Source organism: Phacochoerus africanus, chromosome 1 (genome assembly GCF_016906955.1).
Source record: "Phacochoerus africanus isolate WHEZ1 chromosome 1, ROS_Pafr_v1, whole genome shotgun sequence".
Classification (NCBI taxonomy): domain Eukaryota; kingdom Metazoa; phylum Chordata; class Mammalia; order Artiodactyla; family Suidae; genus Phacochoerus; species Phacochoerus africanus.
In genome coordinates this window covers 172,692,309-172,707,923 of record NC_062544.1, presented here as the reverse complement: position 1 = coordinate 172,707,923, position 15,615 = coordinate 172,692,309, and the positions used below count along the sequence as shown (strand labels likewise).

Below are 15,615 nucleotides of genomic sequence, written 5' to 3'. Positions count from 1 at the left end.
GTAAAAAAACAAAAAAATTTAAAGAACAGGCATTCTTCCTAAACCATGCAAACCAATCACTAGATATTATTGAACATGAAAAGAAAATTGTATACAGTGATGAATATATTTGCTTTGGAATTAGTTAACTAGCTAGTTACCTACAATTATAAAAGAGCTATGAAGATATAGCTGAAGGGTAAGATTTAAAATGTTCTTTAATTACTGTATGATAGTTTCTTACCACTATGCATTCAGAATTGTCAATTCAAACTGTTTCCAATTTGAATTCTACCAAATTTTCTTAATTAGTTTCTAACAAGATTTGCTTCATTAATGGAGTTTTTATTATTGTTGTAATTAAAAATAATTATGGAATATGTGCACACTCCTCAAATAAAAAAAAAAAAGGGATTCTGAGGTTCTCCTAGCTTTCCTTCCAGGTCACACAATGGCTGTTACAGCTTCAGACTCTGATCCACATACTTGACAAAACGAAGAAGACATAAAAACATCTACATAAAGCTTATGACCCTGTTAAAATCCTTTTCTGGAAGCCATACTGTTATGTGATGAATTGTACCACCTCTTTCAATTCATATTTTGTATTGCTAATTCCCACTATTTCAGAATGTGACTGTATTTGGACATAGGGTCTTTGTAGAGGTAATTAAATTAAAATGAGTTCATTTTAATGGACCTTAATATAATACGTCTGGTGTCCTTATACAAGGAGGAAATTAGGACAACAGCACACACACACAGAAACATGTGAAGACACAAGGAGAAGGCGGCCATCTACAAGCCAAGGAAAGAGGACTCAGAAGAAATAATTCTAACAACAACTTGATCTTGGACTTCCAGCCTCTAAAATTGTGAGAAAATCAATTTGCATTTTTTAAGTTGCCCAGTCTATGGTTATTTTTTTTTTTAAATGGTACCCTAGGAAAGTAATACACACACACTCAGTGATTTTTTTTTTTGCTTTGTATCACATTGATTAGAAGTATATCACTTGGCTATCCTTAGATGCAAGGAAGTCTGTGAAATTTTTTTTTTTTTGTCTTTTTGACATTTCTTGGGCCGCTCCCACGGCATATGGAGGTTCCCACGCTAGGGCTTCAACCAGAGCTGTAGCCGCCGCCTACAACAAGCTACAGCAATGCAGGATCCAAGCTGTATCTGTGACCTACCCCATGGCAACGCCAGATCCCCAACCCACTGACTGAGGCCAGGGATTGAACCCGCAACCTCATGGTTCCTAGTCAGATTCGTTAACTACTGAGCCAAAATGGGAACTCCCAAAATATTTTTTTTGTAATTGAGTCTATTGCTACCCCTATAAAGACCAGCCTTCCGAGGGAAGATAATTCACTAGATACTATGTATTCTTTGTTATTAAGTTCTATACTTTTTACTTGTATAATTTTATTTAATCCTTATTAAAAACTCTGTGAAATATTTTATGGTTGAATAAATCAAGGAGTAAATAAAAGGTCAGCTATTAGTGCATTAAGCACCCTGATTAGATCACAGGCTCTCTGACTCTAAAGTATCTTAACATTTTCCTCCCTATTAGAAATAATTCCATATTTAAATTCATAACACATACAGTTGCGTGTATATGAGAAACTAAATTTTTAGAATAGATTCCTAGAATCTTAACTACTGGAATTTATGTTGATAGTAATATTTAAAATAAGAATGTTCTAGCCAAATTGCCTTCTAAAAAGGTACTACAAAATTATACTCCACCAACAGTTTATGTATCTACTTTCTCTCCAGTGCTGAATATTAACACTTTTAAATTTTTGCTAATCTAATGGTTCAAAAAAAGATGTAATAGTATTTTTATTTTTATATCCCTTATTATTAAGGAAGTAAAATATCTTTTCATACATCTACTTAGCATCTGTATTTTTTGATCTTTCATTCATTTTTCTATTTCTTTGCCCTTTCATATTGATTGTAAGAGCTCTTTCTATATTCTGAGCATGAATCTCCTTTTTTTTTGGCTTTACTGACTGTTGCACAATTTATAATTTCTCTAAACTTTGTTCAAGGAATCTTTTCTTAAGGCAAATATTGAATATTTTTAATGATGAATGTTGGCATTTATGTTTCCTTAGAAAAATCTTCCCCAATCATAGTTATAGATATATATATCGATAGTTCATTTTGCTTTTATGGTTTTTAATATGTAGTTCTTATTTGGGTTTAACATTTAGTTCTTTTATCCACTTGGAATTTTTTATAGATATTGTGTGAGGTATTGTAACTTTATATATTACAAACTTTTGATTTTCCCAAAAATTATTTTTTTGAAGTTGTCAATATCATAACTTTTTTGCAAAAATATAGGTTTTTTGGTATACATAAAAACTTATGTTCTTTGCTGTAGGAGATTTTGCACCAAAACACTACAACCATATTTCATTTACATATAAATATGAACATGGAAAACATGTTTTTGTAGTTTTATCATTAATATATTTGTACTCTTCCTCTGTTTATGGAAAAATTCTGTTTTACCAGTACTTTTAACATTAGGGTTGTATCTTCTATAGGAGGTGTATTGCCTTTTGAGGGACTCTCAAGTCGTTGGTGAACATGCCTCTCTATTTGGCTTTTCCACTGAAACTTTTATGCCAGAGTTATTTTTAGTTTCCATCTGTCAGTGGATTAAGATGTTTGATGGAAACTACTTTATATCAAAGATTTATTCAGTCCCTTTAACCGCTTGAAAAATGAAGGTTAATCACAAAACACAAAGAGCCAGTAGAGTTTTATGACTTACCTTAAGAGCATGCTTTGGAAGGGTTAATATTACCACACTACAGAAAATGAAGGTTCATAATTCCCAGGGAAATTACTGAACAAGAAGAGCTGTCTGACCCAGGGAAATTCTTCTGAGGTCCTATAAAAGTTCCAAGCATTCTGAAGATTGGTACTCAACCTAGCATGTTTTTTTTGAGCCAGTTGCTGTTTGGAAGAAAATATTTTCTCTGAAATCTTAAGTTTGACCAGCACATAATTTAATGCTACATATATGGAAATATCCTTCAAATTTACTTAGAAATTTAGGCAGGAGAATAACATTTGAGGAGTGAGGGATAGGGGTATTCTTTTCAGGCAATTAGAAATATAAAATTAACAGTCAAATATGGTCTTCAAATTTAACACTCAGTAGAACCCAGAAAATTTGAATATTTGGTAAGTATTCCTGCTGTCTTGAAATAAATCTGTTTTATCTGTATAGGAAGGAATGAGGTTTTTCTACAATGAAAACAAAGCATACATTGTCTGTTTTGTAAATTGAACCTTTAAGATGAGATTTACTTGTATATACTTTTCTGTAAACTTGGGAATATTGATTTATTTGATAAAACTACTGGTTATAGACCAGTCTATCTACCTAACTTCACACTAATCTATTTCTAAAATATATGCATTGTTTTAGATTCAACCTATCTGACTGAAATTTCATGTGCTACACACAAACAAGAGTTAAACAGTATTACTAGATCGATGAGATAATTTGCATTTTTAAAAAACTTGAATTATGAACTGTTAGGATACTGGAAATTATACTGTTTTGGCCCCTATGTGTGAAATTTTGAAAAACTTCTTTCAAGTTAACAATGCTAAATTTTAACAAGCATTTCTCACTCTGCTTTTTTCATTTTCCTGATTGTCCTTATCTAGCAGTATTTTTTTTGCAAGCTCTCTCCTTATTGCTTGGGTTGCAAAAACTGTCATGAATTAAATATGTTGTCTTATGGAGTATAGCTAATCTATAAAACAACATCATGTAATGCAGCTTAACCTTGACTTTGACAGTTGTCATAAAAATTGCTTTTGGTTTCAATCCAGTCCTATTTGATAACCACAGTCTGCATAGCTTCTTAGAGCAAATCTTTTCCTGTGATCTGAAGGAGGAAGTTCTGGGCTCATTGTATATGTCAGGTCTTCTACTTAGGGAGTGAAAAATAATATCTGATGCAAATTCATTTAAAAAAAAACAACAGTAGGTGATCCTATGTCTTTGGACAAAGGTCAACAAAACAGCAACTTAACAACTCAACAACTTTCTTCAGAAAACTCACATCTCAGAAAAAGCACTCTTAAAAGCTTGTTCCTAGAGATTAGTATAGTGGAAAGATCCTAGACTTCAGGACACATGGATGTTGGATTGAATTCCAGGCTCCTATCAAGGGAATTTTGGTAGAAATGAATTTAACTTTCCTATATCTTAGTTAGCTCATCTTAGAGTAGGACTGAAAATGCCTAAGTCATAGATTATTGTATGGAACAAGATAATTACAACTCAGAAAGCACCTTGCACAGGGCGAGCAATAGTGGGCCCTTAAATTCTAGGAAATTCATTCCCTGACCAAACCTTCCTCTATGGGCTTTAATTTACCAAAGAGTTTCATAGAGTTTTTCACTACTATGCATTCCCAAACTCTACTGAAGTAGGATTCAGGACACAGAAGCACCAAAGCAGTTAGCTTAGGTAGGGAAGATGTAGAGGAGTAGGGAGGTTTAGTTATCTGTGCAGAAATGGGCTTTATGGATCTTTCAAAAAAATGAATCTCAGCAGACTATCAGCTTTCATGGACAATGCTAAGAGTACTGGTGTGATGGTTAATTTTATGTGTCAACATGACTGGCCTAAACTTTTCCTAGATAGCTGGTAAAACATTATTTCTAGTGTACCTGTGAATGGGTCTCAGGATGAGGTTAGCATTTGGATCAATAGACTGAGTGAAAAAGATGACCTTCTCCAGTGCGGGTGGGCATCATCCAATACATTCAGGTCCTGAATAGAACAAAACAGTGAAGGGAGGGTGAATTTTCTCTCTCTGTTTGAACCTGAACTCCCACTCTCTTTTGCTCTTAAACACTGGTACTCATGGTTCTTGGGCTTTCTGACTCAGACCAACAGCCCCACATTCTCAGGCCTTTAGAGGAGAACCAAATTACTTTTGTGGTTCTCCAGCTTGCAAATGGCAATTCTTGGGATTTCTAAGCCTCTGTAACCACATGACCCACTTCTTACAATAAATCCTCTTTTACACTTATCTATGTATCGCTTATTAGTTCTGTTTCTCTGGAGAACCCTAACACAAGTGAGATTTTTTGCTGATTTTATATTCAGGTTATATTTTATATTCAGGTTACATGCAAAAGTTAAAATTTAGAGTCAGAAGATATGCTCTGTCTCCACCTTTTATTACCCAGTTCTTGTGAAAATGGGGAACCTCACTAAAATGGAGTTGGGAGGTCAGAAAGGGGAGTATTACAATTATAGGAAGCATCTTTTTGTTTTTGTTTTTTTGTTTTTTTTTTGACTTTTAGGGATGCACCTGCAGCATGTGGAGGTTGCCAGGCTAGGGGTCGAATGGGAGCTATAGCTGCTGACCAATGCCACAGCCACAGCATTGCAGGATCTGAGCCACATCTACAACCTACACCACAGCTCATGGCCATGCTGCATCCTTAACCCACTTGACAGGGCTAGGAACTGAACCCGCATCCCCATAGATATTAGTCGGGTTCCTTAACCACTGAGCATGATGGGAACTCTTATAGGAAGAATTGTTAATCACAGACCCAAGAGAAGAATCATCAGGGAAGAATCATCAATTATATGTCTTAACAGGAAAAGATGTATATTACATCTCCTATAAGAAATCAACTACCCCAGAAACTCAGCCAGTGAGAAACCATCATCACCCTGAATTCTCACTTTTCTTTGATGGACATTTGTTCAAAACAACCCTTCTCAACTGCCTCCTTTTCCTCTATAAAATAATGTTCCTCTTCTTTGTTTTTTGGACTTTCCTATGATTTTTGCCATAGCTTGCTTGTCATGAATTGCAATTCTCTGCTATTTCCAAACCTATTTTTGCTGATAAAATCACTATTTTGTTTTTAAGGTCAACATTCTTAAGCAAATATCTTCACCCATTTAAGCATCAGTTTTCTCATCTGTAAATTGGCAACAAAAATATTTTACACCGTGTCTTGTTTAAATGATTATTAAAAGAATAAAATGTAATTAGTGTACAAGAGAAATCTTCAAAAGTATAAAACCTTATACACATTGTTAGCTCTCATTTCTTGGTCTAGGTGAATTAACAATATATCATATCCTAGAGGAGATATAAGAATTAAAACAAATTGATTATATTTTTAAATGCTACATAATCTTTAAGGGAAAAATTCTCAAGGAAATAAAATATATTTTCAATATATATATCTAGTTTATGTAAATCATATAAAAATTCTCAAAGATTTATAACACACGCATACCTACAGACAATGTTTATTATGAGAAATTCAGGACTTCTCAGCAAAAAAACTACACTATTTCACTAGAAAAACTAGTGATCTGGAGATTTTATTGCTATAGTTTATACTTGTTACTAATATAAATGTAATATATTGCAATTTTAAGTAATACAATTTTAAGCTATTTCAGGAAGTTAAATAAAATAGAAAATTATTTTATTTAGGTTATGCAGTCAGCCTCCTAATATGGGCGTAAACTTCAGAGGATTGGACTCTGGACCTTGACTCCTCAAAATAAAGCAAACAGTTTCCCATGACTTTACAACATGATTCAGCCATTGGAAATATGCTGTGTGAAAACTTCATGGAGCATAACATAGCGAATGTATTTTAATTGATGCAACAGTGTAAGGAAAGACTGAGCATACATATTTAACTGTCCAGAGAAGCTCCTCAACTTTAGAATTATGCATTGGAACCAGAACATACAGAAACTTCTAATGGACTCCAAATGAAGAATAATGACAGAATTAATTAGAGCTAGAGAAAGAATAAATACCACTTCTTCCAAAGGGTGTGCTGAGAATCCAATGGAACAGAGAAGTTACACATTCAGGGTATGTTTAATGAGGTTTCAAGAAAGCACTCTATTTAAAGATCCGTAGTGTGTTTTGGTTACATTAGCCGAAGGACACTCTGCTGTTTTCTTTTTTAATCTGACTGGAATTCTTATTTTTGCTATATCAAAGAGACTTTCAAGTGTTTTTTAAATCCTCTTACAAAAATATTTCTCTATTTGGCACTTAACATAGATCTAATCAACCCAAAGTACATTACATTTCAGGGAAAGCAAAATTAAAACATAGTTCCAGTCTCTATTATTTTAAATCGGCAATATTTACCAAATACTTTTGACTCATTGATATGCATTTAAGCATCAGTATTTATCAATATGAAATTTCTTATGTATGCTGTTAAAATTTTATATTATGCTATAGTATGTTTGCATATTGTTTTAATGATATGAGAAAAGATTAAGACATAGTTTACTGTAACCAAGTTTTGTCACTTCATATAGAGAATTTATGTGGTTAAATATTTTTTAGCAATATTTTCCCCTAAAAAGATACAGTTTTTCTGGTATATGAGCCTAAATATCATTTGAAAATAGTTCCAGCTTGTTGAAGGAATTCATTATTTTAGCAACTTCACCACACAGAATTTTATATTATAGCTCCATTATTTGCCAATAACCATATGCTGAAAAAAGAAGAGAGGAAAATGGACATGGGACTATCTTAAAAATATTTTCATTAAAACTTATCTTGCTGATTTCTCACCAGAAGAATGCAGAATGTGAGTCAATAAGACACTCTTAAAGAACTGCTGTTACTTCCTCCTCTATGTTCCCAGAGAATTATCTGTACTCTACATGCCAGAATTTATGTATGTCATATTAAAATTGTTTGTATATATATATGGATTTCTCCTAAGAGAATGCTAGGTCCTTCAAATAGAGACAATTTTATTTATTTATCTTTACATTATCAGTGTGCTCAACACATTGAATAAATGAATAACTCTATGTCTAAATGAGTAAAAATGTGATTTTTTGTAAATTTGAAAAGACATTTATGACTATGATCCATAGTAAAAAGTATATTTTACATTGGGATGCAAAATACAAATGTCTATCTCTTTATTTCCCTTCCTTCCTATCATCTATGTATCTATCTATGTATCTATGTATCTATGTATCTATGTATCTATGTATCTATCTATCTATCTATCTATCTGTCTGTCTGTCTGTCTCAACTCTCTCTCTCTCTAATCTAATGTAAGGGAAGGGAAATTTCTTCTCCTTCTTTGTTCTTTCAGTTGGCAATTAAAATGACATAAGGAAGATTAACAGGAGAAAATAAAATGCATTGCATGGCACATGGAATTTATGTGAATTCCAAAGACAGGAAGGCCAAGTGAGGTATATATGTTATTCTGGACCAAAGAGAAGGAGATAGGATAGGGTTCTGAGACTTCAAAGGGAAGTAAGATAATTCACAGGAAGATAGAAAGAGTTAATGTTTGGTAAATAAATGTGTGCTGGACCATTCAAAGACAATGGGACACAGAGGGGACTTTGATCAAACAGGCTTTGTAAGTTCCTCCCTGTCTACCACACTTAATTCATACTTAGTTATCTATGGTGATAGCGCCTTCTTGGGGCAGGCCTCCTATCTTAAATTCTCTTATGTAGCAAGGAGGAAGTTCAAAGATTCTTCCCGAGTCTTTTGGGCCTTATTTTCAGCTCCAAATAACCCACAGGTCAGAGTGGCACATCTTGGGGTAGCCTGCCTTGAACCTATCACTATCATCTATCTATCTATCTCTCTCTCTCTCTACCTATCTATCTATCTATCATCTATCTTTTAGAAATATCATTGTAGCATCAGCAAGTAATATTTCTCCCTTTAGTGAGAAGGAATATATACAGGTAACACAATTAGGCCTATTCAAATGCCCTTAGAAAGAAGTGATAAAGATCAGGCTAGTTTGGGAACAGATGAAAAAGAAAGTTACCTGCTTGCTTAGGAGGCCAAGCAAAGGACAGTATTAACTAACCTTCATGTTGTGAGTCTGGTTAACGGGTGGAATACTGGCAGCAATGACAAGGGGAAATTGAAAGATGATGACTTTTAGGAAAAAGTTGAGACACCAGTAACAGATGACTGAAAAATTAAAAGAACAATTTATTTTCTTCAGGTAAAACAAAAACAGGACTTGGTAAGCATTATTACTTCAGTGCTTCCATTTAGAAATAACGTCTTATAGACTGGTAAGAACATCTAAAATTTTATTCTTCCTAGATGACATTGTCTTATAAGGAAGCAATTATTCAGAATCTAGTCATTTTCTCTGATAGCTCTTTGTAGTAAGTTTAAACAATACAAAAAGAAAAGGTAATGTTAAATATGAAAAATTCCAAAACCATGCTATCATGGAAGTGATTTAATTTTAGATAATATTCCAAAAAAAAAAAAAAAGTATCTGAATCCTAACAAGCAAAATAATTCCAAGGCTTTTGAAATGTGACACCACTGGTGATCTCTGAGAATGCAATCATTAAAAAGAGTCAACAGTGAGTGTGCACTAAAATATGATATAGGTGGCCTTTCCTTCTTAGTAAGGCAAAAAGGAGCATAACAAAAATTTAACTTTGCTAAGACTTTGTAAAAATATTCAAGTGAAACAACAACAGTGAGAAAACAAATAGCAACAGAACAAATCACAAAAGGATTTTCCTTGGAAATTTGGGAAATGAAGGGACATGCTACTCTACTATAATTCAAAAATACTTGATAATTTTAGAAAAAAAGCTTAAATGTTCCCAAATTTACAGATTTTGAATACAAACAATAGCAAAATTTAGAGTATATGCTATTTTGGGGATGTAAAATGTTACAGTCATTAATAATGCTGTTTGCTATACATGATAATATAGTCATGGAATCAAATCATTTTATAATTTGACAGGTGGCATTTTTTACATCATTGCATATGTTGGTTTTTAACAATATTTTAACTATTTGACTCTAGTACTGTGTACTTTAATATTATTTATATTTACAAACATTTTTTCAAGATAATTATCTTTCAGTCAATTTGAGCTTGATACAGCTTCTAACAAAGGGAGAAGAGGCCAACTGTCAAGTCCAGCCTGCTGTGGACTGTGTCAGGAAAAGGACTTAGGCAACTCACCTAGTGAGACTATACCCAGGTTCCCGCACCCATAAAAATTGGTTTAATAACAGTCACTGCCTCTTTTATTTAGTAGACATCATAAAGATAAATAAGATAATTAAAGGGGCCTAAACATATGGGAATAAATATATAAACCTGAGGCAGGATTGTTCTCATTATGATGATGATGATGATGAACAATGATCATATTCAAAAGCTGAGCAGTTAATACAAACTATACAAGACTATCATTTTATATTGCAGGCACAGAGAAACTTGGAAAGTAGGGAGGAATCACAAGCAGAGCTGTTGGAAAAGTCTGAGTGCCTAAACCCTGCCTGAGGCCCTGTTGGGTGTGGTCATTTGCAACACTCCAGTCTGGTAGCTCTGGTGTGAGTGCATCATAGATGTGTCTTTCCCACCCCCCTGTGCTGAAAAATCTCCCCTCCTACTTAAAACTAGGCATGTTTCCCTCTCACTTCTGGCAGGATCAAGGGCCAGGGGCCTGATGGGACAAGTAACTTTTCTTCTCTGATCCTACAAAATGCCCATAGTATGGGGAATTTTATATCCAAAGTGAACCCTCTTGTATTACCTTTACCCACAGGGCTACAACTTTAGCCTCTGGCTTTATTATCAGTCAGATGCCAAATAGAAAAGACACCCTTGAAAGACAAGTATTTTTTTCTGCATCCCAGTGTACAGTTAGGCTTTCTACTGTTTGTACCAGGGAAGTTAGAAATTTGTCATAGTTCCTTTTGGGGCTCAGTGGGTTATGAACTTGACTAGTACCCATTAGGATGAGGGTTCGATTCCTGGCCTTGCTCAGTGGGTTAAAGATCTGGTATTGCTGTGAGCTGTGATGTAGGTCACAGACGTGGCTCGGATACTGTGTTGCTGTGGCATGGCCTGGCAGCTTCAGCTCCAATTCAACCCCTAGCCTGGGAACTTCCATATGCTGCAGATGCAGCCCTAAAAAGAAAAAGAAAAAAAAAAAGTCATGTAAAGTAGCAGCATTAGAGCATCTCTGCTTCCTTCCCTGTAGTCCCTCTGGTCCATTGCCACTTTCATGGGAAGTCTTCTCTCGTGTTCCCTTCCTGACCAGATTTCCCTTTCAATTATTTTCTCCTTCTATAGCTCTGTACCTATCCTTGGTAACACTTATCTCAGTTATAAATTTTTGTTTACCTGCAAGATTATTTAATTAGTATCTGCCTTGTCCAATGGAATTTAACTTATAAGAAATCGGGAATAGTCATTAATTTTACTAGGCTCATATATAAAAGACTTCGACAGAGTATTGACAAAAATACCCTGCTAGGGATCCTTGCACCCAGGGAAACAAGGTCATGAGTGAAGGAGGGGTTGGTGTGCAGCTGCTGTTTATTCTGCCTTTAGTCTATACCTTTCACAGAGCTTTCAGCAGTGCTATGTTGGGATGAACCTCTGGAGATTCACAACTTCTGTGTCCATAGGAGCCATTATGAGGGATGTCCAGGGAAGAATTTAACATTTTCAGTGGAAAACAAGTGGCAATTACTAGTTATGATGAACTTGTATTTTGGGTCTGGACTTGCTGCTCCTTTCTTTATAATGAGACACTAACTGCTTAAAAAAATAATTCAGGATACAGAATGAAGAGTATTTTAAGAAGTGCAGTCTCTTTGAAAAAAAGGACCAAACTCTTGTTCTCAATATACTAGATATGTTGTAAAGCCTTAATGCCTCTTCTCTGAAATATGCAACATGATAACTGAACATGTGCTTACTTTTTATTTGGATAATATTCCATCATTGTTCTCTTTTTTTTAGGGCTGCACCCACGGCACATGGAAGTTCCCAGGCTAGGGGTTGAATTGGAGCTACAGCTGCTGGCCTACACCACAGCCACAGCAACGCCAGATCTGAGCCACATCTGAGACCCATTCCACCGCTAACGGCAACCCACTGGGCAAGGCCAGGAACCAAACTTGCATCCTCATGAATTCTAGTTGGGTTCATTACCACTGAGACACTATGGGAACTCTCTGTCATTAGTTTCTTGATTAAATATGTACGTGATTAAAAAAAAAATCATACTGATGTGGCTGTGGCTGTGGCATAGGCTGGCAGTTGTAGCTCTGATGAGACCCCTAGCTTGGAAACCTCCATATGCTGTGGGTGTGGCCCTAAAAAGCAAGGGAAACTAGCAAGAAACCCAGCAGGTAGCCTTCCTAAGGTTTTAGGTAAGCTTGGGTATTCTTCTTCATCTTCGCTATAATTATTTGACATAATTACTTTCTATAAATTACAAAACAGATTATTGTCTTTCAGAGTTTTTATGTTCCTTTTTTCTTTCAAGAATATCAACAAATACTGAATGCTTATTGTGTGTAAGACAATGTCTATAAGAGATGATGAAAATATATGTCAATGTATTAAAGATATATAAAAAGTATAATTAAGTGGAAATATATACACTTTTTATAAAAAGAATTTGTTACATACCCCAAATGTAGAAAGGTAAAAATTGCAAAGTACAGAAAGAATCAATTGGACTTCCCACTGTGGCTCAGTGGTAACGAATCCAACTAGTATCCATGAAGATGCAAGTTCTTTGATCCCTGGCCCCACTCGTGGTTTAAGGATCTGGCCTTGTTGTGAGCTGTGGTGTAGGTCACATATGTGGCTTGGATCTCACATTGCTGTGGCTGGGGGCATAGGCTAGCAGTTGCAGCTCCAATTCGACCCCTAACCTGAGAACTTCCATATACCACAGGTATGGCCCTAAAAAGACCAAAAAATAAAAAATAAAAAAAAGAATCAATTTGGAATTCCCATAGTGGCTCAGTGGTAACAAACCTGACTAGTATCCATGAAGATGCGGGTTTGATCCCTTGCTCAGTGGGTTAAGAATCTGGTGTTGCTGTGAGCTGTGGTGTAAGTCACAGACATAGCTTAGATCCTACATTGTTGTGGGTGTGGTATAGGCTGGCAGTTACAGCTCTGATTTGGCCCCTAGCCTGAGAACTTCCATATGCCACAGGTGCGGCCCTAAAATGATGAAAAAAAAAAGAATTAATTCATGTCAGTACAAGGTAAGATAGTTAATATGATAGAACGAATTCCCTTGAATATACATGCAGTTTTCCCTTTACTCTCATGATCTGTATAGTATAGTAGCATTAATAATTTCATTTCTTTGAATATTCCACTTTAAAACACCACAAAGTAAATTTTACTATAAGTTTAACTTATATTACTGCTATTCTATGTAAGCTTATTTCTACTTGGCTATTTTCATAGAAATAAATGAAAAGATCCAGTGACACTCTCCTTATTACAACATTTTAGAAAACCACTTTGTGGTAGATTAATGATGAATTACAGAATTTTTTTCTATTCCTTCCACAAGAGGTAGCATTAATTCCCCTGGCTTTGAATCTGGGCTGGCTTTTGTAAAATGTTTCCTCTTGTTCTATATACTTTGTAACAGTGTATGTAAAGTTGATATGTAGGTTTTTTGTTTGTTTTTAGTGTTCGGTAGAATTTGCTGGAAAAGTCATACCTGTACTTGTTTTACTTTTGGTTTTGATTTGTGGGAAGGTATTTATCACTGGTAATTCAAACACTTTCATAGTTATGGGTCTATGGTGTTTTTCCTTTTTTGGTTTCTAGAGATTTGGCCATTTTATGTAAGTATTCAAATTTATTGGCATAAAATTGTTCATAATATCCTCATATTATCTTTAAAATTTTTGCATCTTTTATGTCGCTCTTAAATTTCTAATGTTGATTCTTTAAGTTCTCCCATCACTATCTCCTCATACCCCCTCTGTCTTCCTCTCCTCTTCTTCCATCAATGTGGCCATCTCTTTCTCAAAGAAATAGTAATTTCTTTTAACTTTGTCAATCCACTTAATATGCCTTTTTTTTCTATTTCCATTTTCATCATTTCCTAATCTGTTAGTAGGGATGAAGAGTAGGGTGGATATTTCATGGTCAGCCGGCAAAATGTTCCACACCCACTTGGAAACTGCACCTGTGTTCCTTGCAGGGTTAAAGAAAAGCACAAATTTCATAGAAGTACAACTTCAAAGGGGAAATTCTATGCATCTATCTATCTATCTATCTATCTATCTATCTATCTATCTATCTACCATCTATTTACTTATGGCTGAAGCAGAGGCATATGGAAGTTCCTGGCCAGGAATCAAATCTGAGTTGCAGCTGTGGCCTACACAGCATCTGTGGCAACACCAGATCTTTAACCTGCACCACAGTGGGAATTCCTGCACTACTTTTAAATGATATATTTTGTAACATATTTCACCTCCCTGGCTCCAAGGAGGTAATCTTAAACTCTCATGAACATCCTCAGTGATGAGAGTGTCTTTGTTATTCATTTTAGGCCTTGTGAGTCAGTTTATGAAGAGAAGTGGCTCATGGTGGGCCATCTGACCATATCAGATATTTTATGCTGACAAGACGTCTCAGGGTGGGCCTGGGCCATGTGTTATTGGCTTGAGTTCTGGAGAGTGGGTGCTAGAGACCGAGTGCACCATATGGGCAAGCAATCAATCAGTCATGCCCATGTAGTGAAACACTAGTGAAAAATTTGGAGGCTGAAGCTCAGGTTAGCTCCCTGTGTTATCAATACTCCACACATACCATTACATATGGTGCCAGAACGATTATGTGTCCAGAAGCCAATGGAAATCTTATGTTTGGATCCCTCTCAGACTTTCCTCTGCCTCCTCTTTTGTCTGATTTAATATGTCATATCCCTGTAATAAACCTTCGCTGTGATTATAATGGCTCTCAGAGAGTTCTATGAGACCGTCTAGCAAATAATGAAAATGGAGGGTGGTTTTGGGAAACTTCAGTTTGGACTGCCAAGTCACAGTCCATTAGAGCAAGGAATGCACTTTACAGCTAATATGTTCAACAATGGGCAGAGAGATATCATTCTCAGAATAACTGTTTGATGGAGAATTAGAATGGGCAGTTGGAACATTTGTTTTTAAAATAGGGGAGATAGAAGCAAGAAAGATTGGTTTACACACATTTATGAGTGTGTTCTTATATGCAACAAGTAGGGGACCGATGGAAGATTTCCACTAGATAGATTCCTTTACTTTTCTGGGTAATCTGGGAAGAAGGAAATGGGGAAGTGTTTTGGTAGGACCATACCACCTCTTCCCATAGAGGGAAGATGTGTATATGAAACTACACTTTTTTATTTTTTCCTCATAATCAACTTTTTTCTTCTTACTAAATTTAGAGATCCTAAGACAAGGCTTATGACTGTTGGTGCCAGAATCAGGTATAATCCCTAAACAAACAAACAAAAAGCTCTAACTATATCTTTAAATTTTTATGTCAGAATTCCTAATGACCTGATGGTTGGATTGTGCCTTTACTGCATCTGGCATAATTGGATTTGGTGGGAAATGTAAAATAGTTGCCAAGTGTTTGAGATAGCCCAGTAGTTATACACTAGGTAATCCTACCCTGTATAATGGGAGTAGACTGAAGGAGGGCGTTTGCTAGACTAATATTACTAGCAGCAATCCAGACTTTCTCAGTGGTCAAACCTCATGTCTTTCCCAAGGTTGGAAA

General features: G+C 35.3%; 1 pseudogene; it reads left to right on the top strand.

Moving 5' to 3' along the window:
• The first annotated feature begins 6,797 nt into the window (after positions 1-6,797).
• On the top strand, positions 6,798-11,652 carry LOC125110776 (cytochrome c oxidase subunit 7C, mitochondrial-like; annotated as a pseudogene).
• The last annotated feature ends 3,963 nt before the right edge of the window (positions 11,653-15,615 follow it).